This window comes from Mesocricetus auratus, unplaced genomic scaffold (genome assembly GCF_017639785.1).
Source record: "Mesocricetus auratus isolate SY011 unplaced genomic scaffold, BCM_Maur_2.0 Super-Scaffold_100676, whole genome shotgun sequence".
NCBI classification, from domain to species: Eukaryota; Metazoa; Chordata; class Mammalia; order Rodentia; family Cricetidae; genus Mesocricetus; species Mesocricetus auratus.
This window is the reverse complement of record NW_024429266.1, coordinates 7,733,430-7,752,470: the sequence shown is the minus strand read 5'-3', so window position 1 is coordinate 7,752,470 and position 19,041 is coordinate 7,733,430. Positions and strand designations below refer to the sequence as shown.

The following is a 19,041-nucleotide window of genomic DNA, read 5'->3' as shown; positions in this document are numbered from 1 at the left end:
GTTTCTACAGGGGGGATGGGGGTAATGAGAATGTGATTGAAGTTAAGTACTTTGGCTTGCACTGTAGAAAAGGAAGAAAAATAAAAGGTCACTCGACCTGTTGGTTTTGTCTAGTTAACCAGTAACAACCTGCTGGAGACTTTTGTGGTGATGCCAGGGATGAGAGAGAAGAGAGGAGAGGAGAGGGGAGGGGAGGAGAGGGGAGGGGATGAGAAGGGTGGGGAGGGGAGAGAGAGAGAGAGAGAGAGAGAGAGAGAGAGAGAGAGAGAGAGAGAGAGAGGGGAGAGATCTATTGGGAGGATAAAGAACTCGCTTCCACTTTTTCTACTATTTATCACTGAAATGCACTTTGCTCCCACACATGGAGGAGGCCTAAGTGTCCGTGGGGTGGGAATAAATCGCGTTATGAAAATTTGCACTGCAGGGCTCACCATGACCCTTGTGTGATGTTGATAATATATGCAGAACGGTAATGGGCACTAATGTCACGCAGGAATAACCCCAGGTCCCACATGTTACCCTTCGGAGAAAAAAAACAATAAAACCTTTTCTAGAAGGCTGGTTAGGTTTGATAAGGGGAATTTCTAGATTTATGATTCTTTAATTTGTGTCTGGAACACCCCTCCCAGGGATGCTTCCCTGATAAACTGGATATCTCTCCCCAAACAGTTCTTTCCAGCATCTGGTAGACGTGTGCTGTCTGATATGCAGCCGTCGTGGAATCTCTGCCTCAGAAAGCTCTGTGGGGTGAAAGCAGGAAATGGTGACATCAGTGGTGGGATTGCAGAGGTGAAGACAGGGGAAGCTGTCATTTTGGAGGGAATCTTGTAGGTACCAAGTCAACATGACACTCTGAGCCTGCTCACACTTCTCAGTGCTCAGCAATCCAAAAAGTAACTCTACCACTTAATCATATACTGACATTGCCATGAACACTCTTCCAAATTCATCCATTTTAAACATGGGGGAAAAAAACCTCTTAATTTACTTCAAGAAATGCTTGTCAGGTGAAATAGGGACTTTTCATTCCAATCGAGTTTCAGAGCAATGACTGTTTTTACACGTGTTGAACACAAGCATTCCATACTTTAGTTGCTAAATCTGGCTGTTGTCACCAAGGACAGTTGCAGATATTCAAATTTCAGGCGATCAAGGTGTGATCTTCTGCCCACAGTGACTTAGCGTGTATCTACAAAGGAAGAGGGAAGAGAAAAGAGATCCTGTCACTGCTAAAATGCACATGGAGTGACATTTGAATGCACTACAATAATAAATCTGGTGTGTAAAGCAGACCCTAGCAAATGGGCACAGACTCTCTTTCTGAAAGTTAAAGGCACTCACAAGCATCTTTTGTACCTGAAGGGAAGACTCGATTCTTTTTCCCAATTGAATTAAAAATCATTGACCTTGAATAATATCCAGATACATCTGAAGTAGTCAAATGTCTACGTGTAGAATTTACCTTAGAAATGCATGTATGTGCAATGTGCTAAGAAACAAATGCTGTCTCCACGTCTGCATTTGACGTCAATCTTTTCAGTCTCCCCCACTGTTGACATTCATCCACGTCTCCATCACCATGAACCACTTATCACCAAGGACCCTGACAGCCGCTCTCCTTCTCTTCTAGGCTGTTCCAATACAACGCCACTAAATCTACACATGAAGCAATCACTAAAAATGTTATCCCTGGCTACAGTGGCCATTCATATCGTATCTGGCCTGCTTTCATTTCATTTCAAATATTTCATGTGAATATTTTAATTTCTCACATAATGAATATTTATGGAGTTGTTTTAGAATGATCTTCGAAACAATGATTATGGCAGCAGACAACATCCACAGTTCTGTTTCCTCCTTGGATTAGTTGGCTGCATTGGGAGGGAGCAGAAGCAGGGAGCAGGGTTCAGACAGCTGTGGGTCCAACGCAGACAGCTCTCCAAGAGATAGACTTCGGTGAACAGCTCATCTTTATTACAGAGTATAAGGAATATATACGTTTGGGAAACCTGGAGAGAAACCCTAATTTGCATTAAGTGGCAAAGTCCTATCTTAAGGCTCTTAGCACAAGTCTTAGTTATCATATGTGCAGTGTGGGGGGGGCTTCTAGCAGGAATCTGTGCCAAGAGTCAAGCTAAAGATACATCAGGAACCAGGCTTAGACACAGCTTACAGACAGGGACAGTCTCTAGTTAAGGGCAAGCAAAGAGCAGGAAGTTTTACTACAGGGGAGGGAGTCCCATGTCATCAAATTTTGGAAAAAGCTGCCAGGCTATGATAGACTGCAATCCCTGACCAGCCAGCAAGGCCTCCCAAGAGCATTCCAGAATGATCTCTAACTTGTGTTATATTCCTTGAACTTTTTCCTTAACCCATTTCTCTCCATGAACAATTTTAAGTCATGTCACTTGGGATTTTTTTCTTTTTCTTTTTTTTTTTTTTTTTTGCGTGGGGTCAGGGGTGGTTCTGAGACAGGGTTTCTCTGTGTAATATCCCTGGCTGTCCTGAAACTTGCTCTGTAGACCAGGCTGACCTCGAACTCACAGAGCTCGGCCTCCCAAGTGCTGAGATTAAAGGTGTGTGCCACCGTTGCCCGACATCTGTTCTTTTTCGTTCTCCCCTCCCCAAATGTGTTCCTTTTCAAAATGAAATACTTGAGACGACACCCCTTGGGTGTGAGAAGGCTCACAAGACTTTAGATTTAAGGACTATGCACCTATCTATCCCGAACTCACAGGAAGGTTTTAGGATTGGAAGGTATCCAGGTCCCACCAGGAGATGAGTGCCCTTTCGTGCATCCATGGATATGCCTATAACCATTTATCTTCTGAGTCACAGGAAACAGGAAAAGATCCCCTCCCTGGACATATATACAGTGGCACCTCAGAAACTGGGAATCCACCCAGGCATGGTCAAGAACAAAACAATTAATCAAGGCAAAGGGAACAGAGTTGCAAGTGTATTATACCTCTGTGATTCCATCCTTCTTAATTGTCTGGGTAAATTATACGTTAAAGTGGAGCTAAGAGTTCTTGTATTTTATGTTTGAACACTTGGTATTAATTAAATGCCCAAGCTCATCTGGTATATTAGTCACCTAATTCTGGACATTAATCTTTGGTTTAATATAGTTAAATTGTGTGTGTCTGCATATAGTGGGCATTTAGATACAGGTGTGTTATGCACATACTCAGAACGGGACAGCAAAGGAGGAAATCAACTCTTTTACTCGGCTTTTGATTTTCGGAAATATACACTCATAAGGTCAAAATGCACTTATTAGACTGATTTTTGAAAGAAATTCAAGATTGTTTAAAATTTCCCAGTAATTCTTAGGGCCATAAAATACCAGGTTGTAGAGCCCGAATTCTCTTTGGAGATATTTATCACAAATTGGTTGAAAAAATTAACAGGTAAGTTTAGGAAAAGGGGAAGAAAATGAGAAATTGATCCTTCCTTAAATAAACAGCCCTCGCCCCTAAAAGGACTTCGCAGGGATGAAGTGAGCATGGTTGTTTCGTCTCGTTCTCCTCCCACGCTCTTCAGAACTCTGTTCCCTGTCGGTCTTTGCCTGGCTTCTGTTTCCATTTTCTTCTGTAAGTCAAGCCTTAAAAATCAGCCCAGAATGTTCCCGTTTGGGAGTGGAGGGCTTAAATGCCGTAGTCGATGACGTCATTTTCAAAGTGCCGCTGCTGCATCAGCTCACTCATAAAACGCTTCATTTCTACTTCGTCGTCACCATATGATGGCCCCCGAGGCGCACATCTCTGAGTCACATGAGGGACCTTCCCCGTGATTCTGAGCTGAATGGGCCCTCTTCCCACCCCCCTATCCAAGAATTTCTCTAACCGATGGGGTGTGTTGTAACCTTCGGGTGTGATGGAGCAGAAAAAAGTTTGAAGCCAAGCAATCAAATGAAAATGTTTGGCCAATTGCTAACCACTCTCCATTCTGTTGCCACACGTGATCAAACATCCAGGTAATCCGATAATCGATTATTGTCCTCTGTCCACTATTAGACAGCATACAAATGTGGCTTTTGACCCAGTGAAATTTCCAGACCTTTTTCTTCTACAGGTTTCTAGAAAAGCTAAGAGTCTGGAGATTTCATTTTATTATTATTATTATCATCATCATCATTATTATTATTATTATTATTATTTTGTTGTTGTTGGTTTTTTTGTTTTGTTTTGTTTTTTTCAAGACAGGGTTTCTCTGTATTGTTTTGGAGACTGTCCTAGAACTCGCTTTGTAGACCAGGTTGGCCTCGAACTCACAGAGATCTGCCTGCCTCTGCCTCCCCAGTGCTGGGATTAAAGGCATGTGCCACCAACGCCCGGCGAGATTGCATTTTATTTTATTGGGGGATTCAATGCTTGATGGGCAGTGGAATTTCTTTCTGTGTTTGATAATATTTTTATGAACACCTAATGATAATGCATAAATTTCTGTTCATAAATCAGAATCTAAAATAAGAGCCAACAGTTTGCACTGCAGTTACCACCAGTCAGAATCACTTCACCGAACTCAGGTGTTTGTTCAGGTTAAGCCATGGCTCCCACTTAGCACTGGTGAGGCCTGCTGCTTCCTGACCACCAGGAGTTGGAAGACTATCTAATGTTTTTAAAGAAATGGCATGTGTGAGCCCAACTCATGGGTTGGATACCAAGCCTGGCTGGAGATGCTCCCATGATGCATTGGAGTAGTGCCCCACACCTCTGTGTAAAACAAACTGGGGTTTTATAGATTCCTGACTTTGTTTATTTCAGTGTGGACTTAAATCAGTTTGTCTGAACTTTTGATACAACTTGCATAAAATTATTCTGTTTGTATTAAGCGAAACAGTTCTACAAGTAGACAGATCTGAGAACAGGGACAGCAAAAGAAAGGTCTGCCACAGCTCACAGACCAAAGTCATTGTTGAAGAACATATCATCTGTTGATCAATCAATCATTCTTGTAACACTCATCTTCACTGGAAATTTCAGACTGACAGGGGATCCAGGAAGATGGTCATAGCTGTAGACTACTAAGAACCTTTTCCCACCAACCTGATACATGTCTTAGTCCAGAACATCTCTGAGAGTCTAAATACTTGAGCGTGCAGCCTGCCTGTGATCATTTGCCTAAAGGCCAAAGACTGAATGAACACTGTGAATGTTAAAAACGCTGGGGTAGGAAGGAGCACGGGAGGCAGACAGAAATCCGTGTATGGATCCATTAGGAAGCCAGTGCCAAGGTCTCAAGAGCAGCAAGAGAGACCACATCCCTTCCTCCAAACACCTTCTTTCCCCGCATCAGAGAAAGAGCCCGTGTCTGGCTCACCCTTTGCCTGCATGCACTCCTCCTCCCTCTTGATGTTCTGTCGGTTTCTTCTCAGTTTCCAGGTCTTATTTATCCAGTGGAGAGAGCTTTCTTTTCAGATAAACTCAACTTCTCCTTAGCTAGCTAACCTCTCGCTATTTAACATGGCTGCTTCCTGATGACTCCCTTCACATCGCCTTATTAAAGTGTATTCTACTGCAAGCCAGGCGTGGAGACACCAGCCTGCAATATTAGCACTTGGCACTTGGCATGTTGAAGCGTGAGGAGCTGGAGCTCAAGGTCATCTCATAATTTAATTGTGTTTTTTTAGAAAGACATGGTACATAAATAATATTTCAAAGAACTGAATCAGCATGGTATAATTAAGCACACTGAAATTTCAAAATTCCCCACCAAATGAATGGATGCGTGCATGATGAATCTATGGATGGAGAAATAAAAAAGGCAATGTAGTAGATTTTTACTGCTGAAGAAATTCATAAAATTCTTTCTGCTTTTAGGGATTTTAGATATCAAAACAGTTGAAAATGGGTCTTGGGGATACACGTGTGCATAGACACACACAAATGCACATGCATATATATGCACATCCTTTTACACACATGAGCACACACACACACACACATGCACATACAGATTATCTATTTTATCATAACTTCTACCTATATCATTGCTTCATCAGAGTTGAGATGAGGTCTGTTTTACTTATCTGTGCTCCTAATGCCTGGCAACACAGCTGGCAGTAACTGATACTCAAAATATAGTTATTAAGTGTTTGAATGGATGAACAAAACTACATTGTTTTATCTTAATGAGTCTTGGCTGTCCACTGTGCTCCTGTAAAACACTGTGCCCGTGATTAAATGGCTCAGTGGTAGTTCCACAGAAGTCTTATATCCATTTGTATTTTGCTATTTTGCCACAGAATATATAATGTTACACATGCAACAATGAAAACTAGTTTATTTTCATTTTCACAGCTGGTATTTTAACTATCCTTATCTTTCCTGCCCAAACACTGTAACCACATTCGGAACGATGGTTTTCAGGTGGGGAAGTGCTCCTGCCTCATTAAAGGAAGGCAGAACGCCATTGTTTTAACGTTACATTTTAATTAGCAGTCCTCGAGTAACATAAAGGGTATGATTCATAATGTTGGTTTGAGTTCTGTGTTTGGAAATTCAGAAACACATTTGCAGGGAGGGAAAAGAGAATGGGAGGGAAGCTGAGGGAGAGAGAGAAATAAGTGTAGGTAAAGTTGTCAAAAGGTCAAATTTCCTGCAATTGCCAAATGTTCTAGTTAAAATGTAAGGGATCATTCACAACAGGACCAAATAAAATAATAAAGAACAAATCTAACCAAATAGTACCATCATCGTAAACTAAGAAGCATTAAAAACTTGTTGAAATAAAAGTTTCCAAATTAGTGTAAAAATATCCCATTCGTGGATTGAAGAGTTGATGATGAAATGCTTGCTCCCTGAACTGATTTGCAGGATCAGTGTAATACTTACCAAAATTGCAACGACTTTTATTACAGATATGCCTGGGCTTATCCAGAAATTCAGTTTGCAATGCAGTGGTCTCAGAAAGTGTTGGAAGAGGAGGGCCAATCACTGGTAAGGAGTGGGAACAGACACAGATCAATAGAGTAGGCAGAGATTCAGAAATAGTCCCACACATCTGTGGCCAACCAATATTTGATGTGGATTTCCAGATGGTGCTATGGGGGGAAAGTGGCCTTTCCTCAAACAATACTGGAAGAACTAGATAGCAGCCTGTGACAGAATAACCTAACTGCAATTTCATATGCTAGGCCAAATATTCCCCCAAAGGAGTAGAAAACACAAAAGAAGTCAGAAGAAAACCTACATAAGCAATGTTTGTGATCTCAGACTCAGCAACAGTTTCTTAGATTTAGAACCAAGAATACAAGTAGCCAGAAAAATAAATACAGGAAGTTGATTGAATTGATATTAAAAATGTACATCAGGGAGCAATATTAGTACTCACATGTGTACACACTCACAGGAACATGTACCTATATCAATACACATAAACCAGTAAGAGTACCCATATGTGCAAATAACCCCCATGAGCACCAACATATATTGACACACATACACAAAGTAATATCAATACATTCATATGCACATACCCACACAAATACATACCAATACACACACACACACACACACACAGCAATAGCAAGAAAGTTCAACCATCATATAGCAAGAGAATCATCCATGAACCACACATCTGGTAAGTGCAGATACTCAGACCATATTCAATGTTTTTATATTTCAACACCAGAAGGACAAATAAACAATTAAAATTTGATAGTGGCTTTGAATAGACTTCTCTTGAAAGGGGACATACAAATAGCCTACCACACATAAAAAGACACTCAATGTTAGGATTCATTACTGATATACAAATCCAAAACACAAGAAACCACTTCATACTTACTTGGATAACTAAGATTTAAAAATAAGATGAGAAGACAGGCATGATAAAGCATACTGGTCATTCCAGTAGTTAGGAGGTAGATCAGGAGTTCAAGACTAGCCTGGAGCAGGTAATAAGTTCCAGGCTGGCTTCAGCTGTATAGTATAGTAGTGTCTCTAAAATCTAAAAGTCAAGGAAGGATAGGAGAGAGGTGAGGGAAGAGTGCTCTCTCTGCCTCCCTCCATCCCCCCCTCTCTCTCTCTCTCACACACACACACACACACACACACACACACACACACACCAGTGCAGCTTCTTGGTAATTTCTTAAAGCTTACTCATGATCTAGAACTCTGACACCAGGTATATTTCCAAGAAACTTTTGAAAACATACCCATTGAAAATTTTGTATTGAAATGTTGACAACAGCATTATCTAAAACAGGCATAGAGCAGAAGTAACTCTTACCGAGGGAAGAAGCAATGAAATGTGTAAAAGTGCCGGAGTGTTTGTTACTCTGGTGTGCGAAGAGGTAAGGCACTATTCATGTTTCAACAGTGACGGATTTTCAAAGTGCAATGTGTGAGTGAAAGAAACTAGAGACAGAGCCACTTATTTGCTGCATAATTCCACATGTATGACAATTCCAGAACAGGCCAAGCTGCAAAGGGACAGCAAATGTTTCCTGGGTGCAGAAGTGGCATGAACAAGGAGAGAAAGCTCCTTTAGAGATGATGAGGAGCCGGGCGGTGGTGGCGCACGCCTTTAATCCCAGCACTCGGGAGGCAGAGGCAGGCGGATCTCTGTGAGTTCGAGGCTGGGCTGGACCGATAGCCTCCAAAACAATACAGAGAAACCCTGTCTCGAAAAACCAAAAAAAAAAAAAAAAACAGAGATGATGAGGATGTTCTAGAATTGGTTGAATAACACAATAAGAATACTAAAGACAATTTAAAATGATAAATCTGATGGCATGTACAAAACATTAATGAAACAATAGATGTAGACGATATTCCTGAAGACATGGTCTTTCTAACAACACTGGGATGCCTTCATTTGGAATGGGTTAAAGGGAAGGAGGTGAGTTTTAGATGAGAGCTGGGAAGCAGCAGTGATGAGATAAACATCGAAGAAACAAAGAGAAGATTTGAAGCTTTCATCAGATAGAAACATTCGAGAGTGATGAGAAAACAATTTGGAGAAGTAGCATAAAACTCAGAGAAAAGCAAAGATTAAGAAAGACAACACAAGATGAAGGAGCAACAGCTATTCTGAGGTCAGCGAGACAGCTCAGGCACTAAGGACACTTGCTTCCAAGCCTGAGACCTGAGTTGGATCTCTAGGACATACGAAGTAGAGGGAGACAAGGGACATGCATGTGTTCAATGACTTCCACATTTGTGTCATAGCTCTCATGGGCTACACCTTCTACCACCTTACACAGACAAATGACTTTTTAAAAAAACTAGTGAATGCTGCATTTTTCTATTATCTGTACTCTATGCTTTTACCTATCTGATTTTGAATCCATTTGATTACAAAGTTTGTAAAAACAAATGCTACAATTCTTTCTTGTCTATTTCTTTAATTATTCTACCATGAAATTCCTAATGCAAGAGTTGACAGGTAGTCAACTTTTGTAACATAGATGAGTTAATTGTATCCAAAAGGGACAAGGTAGAATTATTCATAGCTAAAATAGGAAAACATGAGTCCAATATAAATGTCAATCTAGAATATGAAGAGGCTTCTGAAACCCATAGAAAATTGAGTAAAAGGAAATTTATGTAACAAAAAGTTTGAAAACATTTCTCGCACTTAACTCATTTAGAAAAGGTGATTTTCAAAACTTCTGTCCAAAGCTGTATTAAGTCATTCAATTGCAGTGCAATTTAGTATAAAGACTCTATTTCTAGACATAAAGTGATTTTTTAAAGCAATGGATACATAAAATAACCACATCCAAATAGAAATATAAGAACTGGACTCACACAGATCTTTTGTTATACATAACCTCAAAGGACAGCAGGGAGAGAGACAGTAGCCTAAGAACTAAATACAAAATCAACTAATTGCTTATATGCTACAGTTCACACGCATGCAAAGGAGAACCAATTAACAGTGGTTCTGGAGTAAACCCAAACCTCGGCCCCCGCCGGAAGCATTCATAGGGAGCATCGAGCCTCTGTCCACCCTGAGTTTTCAGCCAAAGTCAATTAGGGGCTCATCAGGAGAAGTGCCCACCTTGACTTTCAATGAGCCATAGATAAGTAATGAAGTACGTTTCGGTTGATAATGAAAGGGGTTTGAAGGGAGAAGGTGCCAGGCATAAAACATGGTTTGGAGACAGCCACCTCGCGCATATCTCTGTGTTTCCTGTGAGTATTTATCTTTAAAGATGTGTCTAGCAAAACCCTGGGCCAAAATAGCAACCGATGTTAAACAACGGCAAGTGTAGGTTTGGACTTCTACTTTTGAGGACATTTTGTAAGATGACCCATCTCTTATAATTAGTCACTACCGGGGAATGCATGCGAGAAAGGCTCATCAGGCAGGATGAGCTACAGCTGTGGACATCTGCAGCGCCCTGAGCTTCTGTTCACACAAGGCTCTTACTTTCCCCAAGCCTTCAGGCCAGGTCTCATCTCCCAGTTAAACCCGTGTTGTTTTGCTTTCCTGGGAACTTCGTCCCAGAGATGCTCTGTTGATTCCTCTTTGAGTAAGAGTGTAGAACATTCATTCACAAGAACTTCTCCACTACAGTTTCAGACTTCACAAAGCTCAGTGAACCTTCACTTGTTTGGGGAGATAATTTCAACAGTGGGGCAGAAATGCTCACTCAAGAGGCCACGCCCACTTGGGGGACACTCCCCATCAAAGTGTGTGGGGAAGTTCATGGGTTCGGAGTTATCATTTCTCTCTCAACCATGTCCTATTTGGAAGAGGATAATAGCGCCCTGCAGATCTTTTGTTTAGTGCTTCTTATATATAGTAAAACACTGTAATTTAACAGCTTGCTGGGGGAACAAGGATTTGTTCCAGTTCCTGATTTAAATGTTTATGCTAATTGCTATTTATTGGCCCAGATGCAAATGATAGGTTGGCCAAAGTGAAATTTTATGAGGAGCAAACTCCCCCCTTTTGTGCAAATTGAAAAAGTGAACAAGAGGAGGGTGAAATGAGCCGAAGATGGTCTTAATGGCTGCTTTTTAATGGGGAAGATAAAATTAAGACTGATTTACGCGGCCAACTCCCCTGTTTTCTCTTATCAGCTCATTTGGCAGGAAAAATGTAAAAGTAATTGTCCCTCTTTCAATGTGGGCCTCAAACCATTATTTATTGGCTGAAATTAATCGCTGTTTATCCTTCACTCACGTGGAAAGCGCTCCATCAGCATTACCGTTCCCAGCGACTCAACTAGTCCCTTGCAATTTAGCCTACAGCAGCAAGCGTGGGTCCTGATGAGGCGTGCCTTAATTTTCTGGGCTGTGGGAGTTAATGAAGACTCCTTCCTGAGGTGGACATATTTGTATTTCTACAACATTAATAACAAAGAGCCATACTTTCTCTTTGGCGGCAAATAAACTTTTTTTTTGAAAGAGGAAAAAATTACCAGAAGCTCAGAGCATAGAGAGAGGCACAAACAGAACTATGAAACTGAACTGATTTCATGCTCATCTTAAACGTGAAGAGATGTAGAGCCTCTTGGGGAACCGTGTAGTCCAGTCACTCATGGGGACACCCTGTGGGCTGCTAAAGAAAAGATGAAGGCATTGAGAAAGGCTTGTGTTCAGGAATGAGGTCCTGATCCTGCCTAATGCCGCCACGTGTCTCCTGAGCATTGCTTGATGTATCTTGCATTTTTTTTTCTTCTGGGCCACAGATACAGGATTCCCTTCTTGTTCTTCCTCAAGGGGCCATCTGGAGATAACAGTCTGCCCTGCAGATTCATGTCTCCCTCTTTTCAATCAGCCAGTCATTGATCAAGCATTTATGCACACTTCCTGAGCCCCGCAGGCTTCCGTAGCTGAGCCATAAGAAGCAGAATAGGACCCTCCAGTAAAGCCCAATGGGCCACTGAGCATCGAGAGTCGAATTCAGTCTCCTAGAAACTGTTCTGTGGGATCAAGTGGCAATGTCAGAGATGTGCAAAATCGTATGTGATCTTCCTTGCCTGCCTGGCATGAGTACACGAGACTTTTTACGTAGGAGAGCACTACGTGAGCATTTTCAAATGTCTGTACTTCCGGCAGTTCAAATCTGAATTACTTTGAGCAGATGCCTTAAACATAGATTTTATTTTTATTTTCTTAATCTGGCAGGGCTTTTCCCCCCTGTGAAAAATCCATATATTTCCCTCAATTGTGTGGGGTGTGTGTGTGTGTGTGTGTGTGTGGTGGGATTAGAACCCAAGGCTCTGCACATGAGACAAGTGCTCTTCAGTAGCTGAGCTACTGAGTTACTTACATGACTTAACTTTCTAATGATTAACCAGTAAGTAAGCATTTATTTGGTACGTATGAAATCTGTATCCTGATGTTTGTTGTCATGCTTTCCCTCTCAGCAAATGTTTAACAGAAGACCTAAGCGTCAGAGGAGTGACACAGAGACATGAAAGGCTCCACAATCCAGAGACCCCATCTTCTAGTAGATTCCAGACGTTCTGAGAATTCCCTACACCCTTGGTGTCTCTCCATCCATGATTAGGAACAGCCACATGCCAGTCTGTTTACATGTTTCCTAGCTTGCTTAGCCAGTTGACAGACTGGACGAGATAATTAGCACAACAAAGAACATTTTTATGTGTACTTGTTTTACTTGCTTCTGATTATTTCCGTCTGGGAGCTGGTGTGGTCTAATTTAGAGCCAGTCAGTCAGAACCAGCAGTCCCAAGATCCCAAGACTCAGTCTTTCTGACTCACTTTAAATCTTATGGTCACACAGCCAATCTTGTTTCTCTTTCAAATTATGTAATTCACTCTCTCTCTCTCTCTCTCTCTCTCTCTCTCTCTCTCCATATATATATACATGTTTGTGTATATATAAACTGTATAGTTTTTATATAGAGTTTATATATATGTGTATGTATATATATAGAGAGAAAGAGTCTATTTCATCTATAATTTCAGACTTTTTATTGTTAAGTAACCTTTTGTTACCTTTGTGTTCTGTGTAATTGTGTGTGCCCCTGTCAAGTCACAAGTGTGAAAGGGGAATCAATTCTCTCCTTCAACCATATGAACCTTAGGAATCATACCCTGGGTCATCAGGTTTGGTGCAGCTCATTTATCCAAGGAGCCATCTCACCAACCCCTTAGGTAACACTAGATTATAATAAACCCATTTTGAAACAGCTGTACTGTTGCTCTGGCTCCTGTAGAATCGGGGCTCTGTCTTCTTATTCTTCTGTAATTTGAATGTTTAAATGAAGCTCTGGCAGAAGAAGGACCAGCACTTTGCAAGTGAAAGGATAAATGAAGCCATTTGTGTTGATCTCAACAGTTCTAACCTTCATGAAGAATTTTCTCCAGTTTTATTGCAATATTGATTTTAAAATCCATGGTATTGATTTTCGTATATTGATACTGTCTTTAAACTATTTTTATTGGCCCTTCACTAGTATTGAACTGTATTAAAAATAAACAAACACAATTGTCAATCTTTCTAACATAGGCTGTTAGAAAAACACGAGAAAAGATCACTCTGCAGCTGTACATACCTCTCTTGCGGAGGACCCAAGTCAGTTTCCCAACACCCAGGTCAGTCAGCTCCACACTGCTCCTGCCTCCAGCTCCAGGTGACCCCGTGCCCTCTGCTGACATCTCCCAGAGAGTCACACACATATACATATAGTTAAAAATGCAAACAAAATCTTATTTCAAAACAGGTTTCTCTCTATTTTATTTGGGGGTGTTCCCGAACTCCATTTTGCTAAGATGAACCCTTTAATGCTGGGTGGGGAATCTAGAGTAGCTCAGAACCCAGCACCTTAAAATGTAAGTCATTTCTGGCTGTGAGCCTAACCCTTTAACAGCTGAGCCATTAGTGGTTAAGAACATTGGCTGCTCTTCCAGAGGGCCTGAGTTTAGTTTCCAGCAACTACATGGTGGCTCACAACCATCTGTAATGAGATCTGGTGCCCTCTTCTGGCCTTCAGGGCAGAACACTGTATTCATAATAAATAAGTAATTAAATAAATAAATCTTTTTTAAACAGTAAGTCATTTCACAATCCAAATGGAAACTCAGGGGTAAATTCATCATCCAATTTGAAACTTTAAAGTACACTTTCATAAAGTCAAAGACACAGAACTCCATGGAGGAACTGAATTCAGTGTGAAGCTTCCTAGACACTAAAGCAACAAAGAAAAATCTAAAGTACTGGTCAAAAAGCCATACAAGATAATTCAGAAAAACTAGGTTTCTTCTAGTAAGTTTTGTCAGATACAAAAGACTTTGTATTTGGGGGCTGGGGTTCGAGACAGGGTTTCTCTGTGTAGCTTTGTAGTCTCTCCTGGCACTTACTCTGTAGACCAGGCTGGCCTCGAACTCACAGAGATCCACCTGCCTTTGCCTCCCGAGTGCTGGGATTAAAGATGTATGCCACCAACACCCAGCAAGAATTTTTTTAACATTATTTGTTCTGTGGGGGTGAGGTAAGCCCCTATGGAGGTAGAGAGGACAATTTGCAGCCTTCTGTTCTCTCTTTCCACCTTATGGGTTCTGGGGTGGGGGAGTCAAACCTGGGTCTTCAGGCTTCATAAGCAAGTCCCTGTATCCTCGGAGGCATCTTGCCACCCAAGAGAGAACTTTTTAGGTAGGATTCATAGAGGGCTCTGAGGGTTAGAATGATTTCCAAACTCTCCAAAGTCTCAGTTCCCTTCAGCTTCCTATTACTCTCTTGATCACTTTTTTTGCAATTTGGTAGTGCTGTCTTTAAAACAAACCGGATCAATTCTTACAATCCTTCTAAAAAGTTCTCCTGGAGGCAGCAACATGTGCTGCCTAGTTTCAACTTGACACAACCTAGAATCACTCTGGAAGACGGTGTTAATGAAGAATTGTCTATGTCAAGTTGGTCCGTTGGCATGTCTATAGGGGATTGTCTTGATTTTTAATTAGTATGGGAAGACTCGCCTACCAGAAGCACCACCTCTACTGGGCAAGGACTAGATTGTATATGAGCAGAGAAAGCAAGCAGATAAGGAATCCTGCCTGTTTTCTCCTTACTCTTATCTGCGAAGATGATGCTTTGGGTTCCAACCTTGACTCCCCCTAGTGATGGACTGTGATGTGGAAATCCAAAATGAGCCCTTTCCTCCAGTTTGCTTATTATAAGGATATTTTAACACAGCAACAGAGTGGAAACAAGAACATTCGCCCTTCTTCCGCGTACTTCTAATTCAAGGCACATTGTCTTTAGGGTTTATTTCCCTTTGTTAACTTCCTATTCCCATAAATGAAGAGGTCAATTTGTGGTTTTTCTACTCTTATTTACATATTGGAATATATGTTCAACCATTCTCTAGACATATTTGCATTCTATCTCCCAGACATTGCAAGTTGCAAGTAGAAAGATAGAATTATAAAACATTTACTTAGCATTCACTTACATGTCATACAAACTGTTTCATCTCCGTAACTATCATATGGCTGCTATATAGAAACTGAGGCCAAGAGGAGACAGGGGGTTAAATTATTGGTCCACGGCCAGAAAGTTTGCTAGGGTGAGTTGCCAGAATTTTCTAAATAGAATGCAAAAAGGTAAGGAGATCCCCGTTTTCAGAGCTGGGCCCCTTTCTGTGTCAGGGGCTCAGTGGGAAACATTTCTTAAAATTTCCTTCTAAGTCAGAATCACAAAGGTCCCAAAACCCACTTAAACACCTGGTTAATGTGACCACCCATCTGTAATTCCACTAGTTGATATTAGTCTTGTGGCAAGGAGCCAATCAGAAGTGAGCTAGCAGGCTCTGGGTGTGCTTTGCTGATAATGGTGGACTGCAGGGTGTAGCAACTGCCCTGGGAGGGCCTCTAGGCACAGCAACCTTCCTGCAGCTGCAGCTGACCAATCAGCTCAGGGCAGGTTGCCCAAGGCCAGAGGTGCACCAATCCTGAGACTGTTGCTATGCAACTAGCAGACCCCCCCCCCAGACACTCCCCTTGCTCTACCCCAATACATGCCCTGGCCCACTGCACCTTGCTCGGGTACCACTGCTAATGTTGCTTATGGTTTTCAGGCTGGGCATCCGATTAGGCAAGTCAAGGTTATCCTTCAAAGCAGTTATAGAATTATCAGCCCTTACCAGATATAGACACTTTAACAAACAGAAGGGTTCCCCCTAAGCCAAACGAAACAGCCTCTCTCTGTACTTGAGATACTCAGAAAAATTAAAAAGGAAGCAATTAGCCAACTGCGCAGGTTTTTTTTTTTCTTCCTAGAGTTTGAATTTAAGTTACTGGCAAGGATGGGTTCTTCATGTGATACATGAAAAGTGTAGGTTTTCACTGAATTCCAAGGCCTCTCTTGAACATGGCTAGTCCTGTGACATGCCAAGACTGTCTTGGACATGCTTTTCCCCTTTATTGGTTCCTTTGTTTAACTTTTGAGTTTAGGAAAGAGTTGCCTCTGTTCTATCACATTATAAAGGTTAAGGCTGACCTTCGAGGTTTGCCTTATTAAATTCGAAATTTGAATCCCTTTTTTCTTTTTAATATGAGATAGTTTTATAAAATTGATCCACTTACAAGTGATGTAGGGACTTGAGGGTCTCATTGAGGTTAGTCACCATTAATTAATTATAAGATACATTAATTACTCCTTAATGATAATTACCCTATCTTCTCATCTCTTACTGGATTTCTCATTGGGTTCACTCATGTCTTTCTGAAAAATCAGTATTTAAGCTAGAAACTGTTTAAAAGCTAGGTTGTCCAGTAATTTCTCCTAAATTTCCTCTAAAGTATGGAATGTGCTTTACAATTTGGTGAATATTAAGTTGTAAAAGGTTATAAACCCTAAGCTGCTAATATTGCTTGTCTTGAACAGGTTGCTTCGACAAAATATCATAAATCCAATGGCCTGTAAACAACGGAAAATTATTCCAAGTAGTTCTGGCCTTGAAGCACCAAGATAAATATTCCAGCACACTATGTCTGCCAGACTTGGTTCTTTCTTCAGCATCACCAAGCATGGTGGTCAGCCCTTAACGGATCGCTCTAAAATCTGCTCTATAGGCCACAGTTCCCACTCACGGGAATCCTCCTCATGATCCAGCTATCTGTTTACGATTTAAGATGTTTTCAGCCGCCACGAGAATAGGTGGACCCCAAATCCACACTCAGGAGTCCCAACCCCGCCCTAGACTCTGTCTACGTCTGGGTAAGGACGTTTCCGCCCATTGCTTCACAACCCACCTTGGTCTCCCCTCCTTTCTTTCACCCCCACTTCCGCTCTAGTCTATGCTTCACCTCCCCTGCGTAGCCAGCAGCACGCCGTGTCTTCAGTTTTCCTTTCCCCCTTCTCTAGACTCAGAGTCCCCAGCTACAGTACTCCCTTTCTTACCACAACAGCAAAAGAACAAAGGAGCTTAAAAAACTACGGGGGCATATTTGGCTCACGGTTTGAAGGCAGAATGTTGCAGCCCTGTGGTTGCTGTTTCTGGTGAGGGCGGCCCCGACTGGAGTGCAGCATGGTGGATGGCATCAAGGCGGCTGTGCGTGCAAGAGGGAGAGAGATCGCAGTGAACCTGAGAGACAACGTGAGGAGCCAGGCTCACTCTTTTAATTCCTCTGGGGGTAGCAGTCTAAACGATCTAATTAGTGTCCACAAGGCCCCACCTGTTGAAGATCATACACCACCTCATAACATCACCACCCTACGGACCGACGTTCTGATACATGAACCCTTTGGGGGACAAACCATATTCTAATCACTGCACCAAACTGTGAATTCCACTGCAAAATGCCCTTTACACTCCATCTAAAAAACAGTCATTAACACTTGTCTGGGCTTGTAAGACTCTAATTAGCACACTCATTAGGAAATCCACCTTTCTCCACTAGGGATTATAATCCTGCTCTAGTTTCAACTCACTTCCCAAGCTCTTTTCCTATTGATTTCTATAGCACAGCCAAACACTCTAATTCATCTTACCTTTGACTATCCCGGGCTCTGTGTCTCTTCATCTCCTTTTGTCTTCAGTACGCTTGTCCCCACTTTAAGTTGCTGAGGTCAGATTCATTTCCAGGTTGCAGGCGAAGTACCATTTGTGGTGATACCTTTCTTCCACAAACAAAGTCTGTCTGGGGGTCAGAGAATGGAGCTTGCGGCTAGCTAACCATAGAGGTCTGGAGGTCTGTACAGACAGGCAGGAAGTGACGTAGCTGGGCAGTAACAGTATATAAGCAGGAACAAACAGGAAGTTGCTCTCTTCTCTGTGGAGACATTTAGGAGGTAAGTTGTGCTGTGGCTTGTTCCTTCTCTGATCTCTCAGCATTTCCCTCTATGTCTGACTCTGGCCTTTTGTCTAGATCAGTTAAGGACAGCTGTTAACTGCAGAGAGGAGCGATTTCCCTGGTTCTCACAGGGACTTGCCCCTCTTCCTATGTTATGCCCTGTGTGTGCATGCATGTGGGTGTGCCTGTGTGCACATGTATGGAGGTCAGAGGACAACCATCATGCTCTTTGGCCTGCTGTCCCTGTGGCCTGGAGCTTGCTGAGTAGGCCAGGCTGAGTGGCCAGTGACCCTCAGGGACCTGTCTGTTTCCGCACCATGACTAGAAACATGCTCCTCCCACTTTTCCTGTGGATTCTCGGGATCCAACTGGAGTCTTTGTGCTTATGCAGCCATCACTTAACCAACTGATCTCTCTCTCCATCTTTTTGTCTATTTTTAAGGTGTTTATTGCCCAGAGCCTGCCTGGTACTACAGTCAGACATTTCCTGATATTGCCCTTACTCCCTTGAGGGCTGAGGCTTATTACACATTCTTACATAACAGTCTCTAGAAGCTCAGGGTTTTGTGAATTCCAGACACAGAAGACAAGCATGGGTGACTAAGGCTCTGTCACCAGCATTTGGAACTATTGGGGGGTGATGGAATCTATAAGAGGTCTGGATTACTGGAGTCAGGTCTTTGGGGTGCCCTTTTACTCTGCTCCCCAGAGTCATGCAGAAGATTTTCCACCAGTCCCACACATGGCACAGTATTCTGCAGCACCACAGGCCTCAAAACAATAGAGCCAACCAGTCACAGACTGAAACCCCAGA

At 42.1% G+C, this 19,041-nt stretch overlaps 1 long non-coding RNA gene across 1 annotated transcript; it reads right to left on the bottom strand.

Annotated features, from left to right (window-relative positions):
- Window positions 1–262: 262 nt before the first annotated feature.
- Window positions 263–18,104, bottom strand: LOC110343191. Its single transcript, XR_002385396.2, has 3 exons — window positions 17,926–18,104; window positions 17,391–17,483; window positions 263–1,189 (listed from the first exon to the last, which is right to left on the bottom strand). It is a non-coding gene; the product is annotated as an uncharacterized LOC110343191 (long non-coding RNA).
- Between the last annotated feature and the right edge of the window lie 937 nt (window positions 18,105–19,041).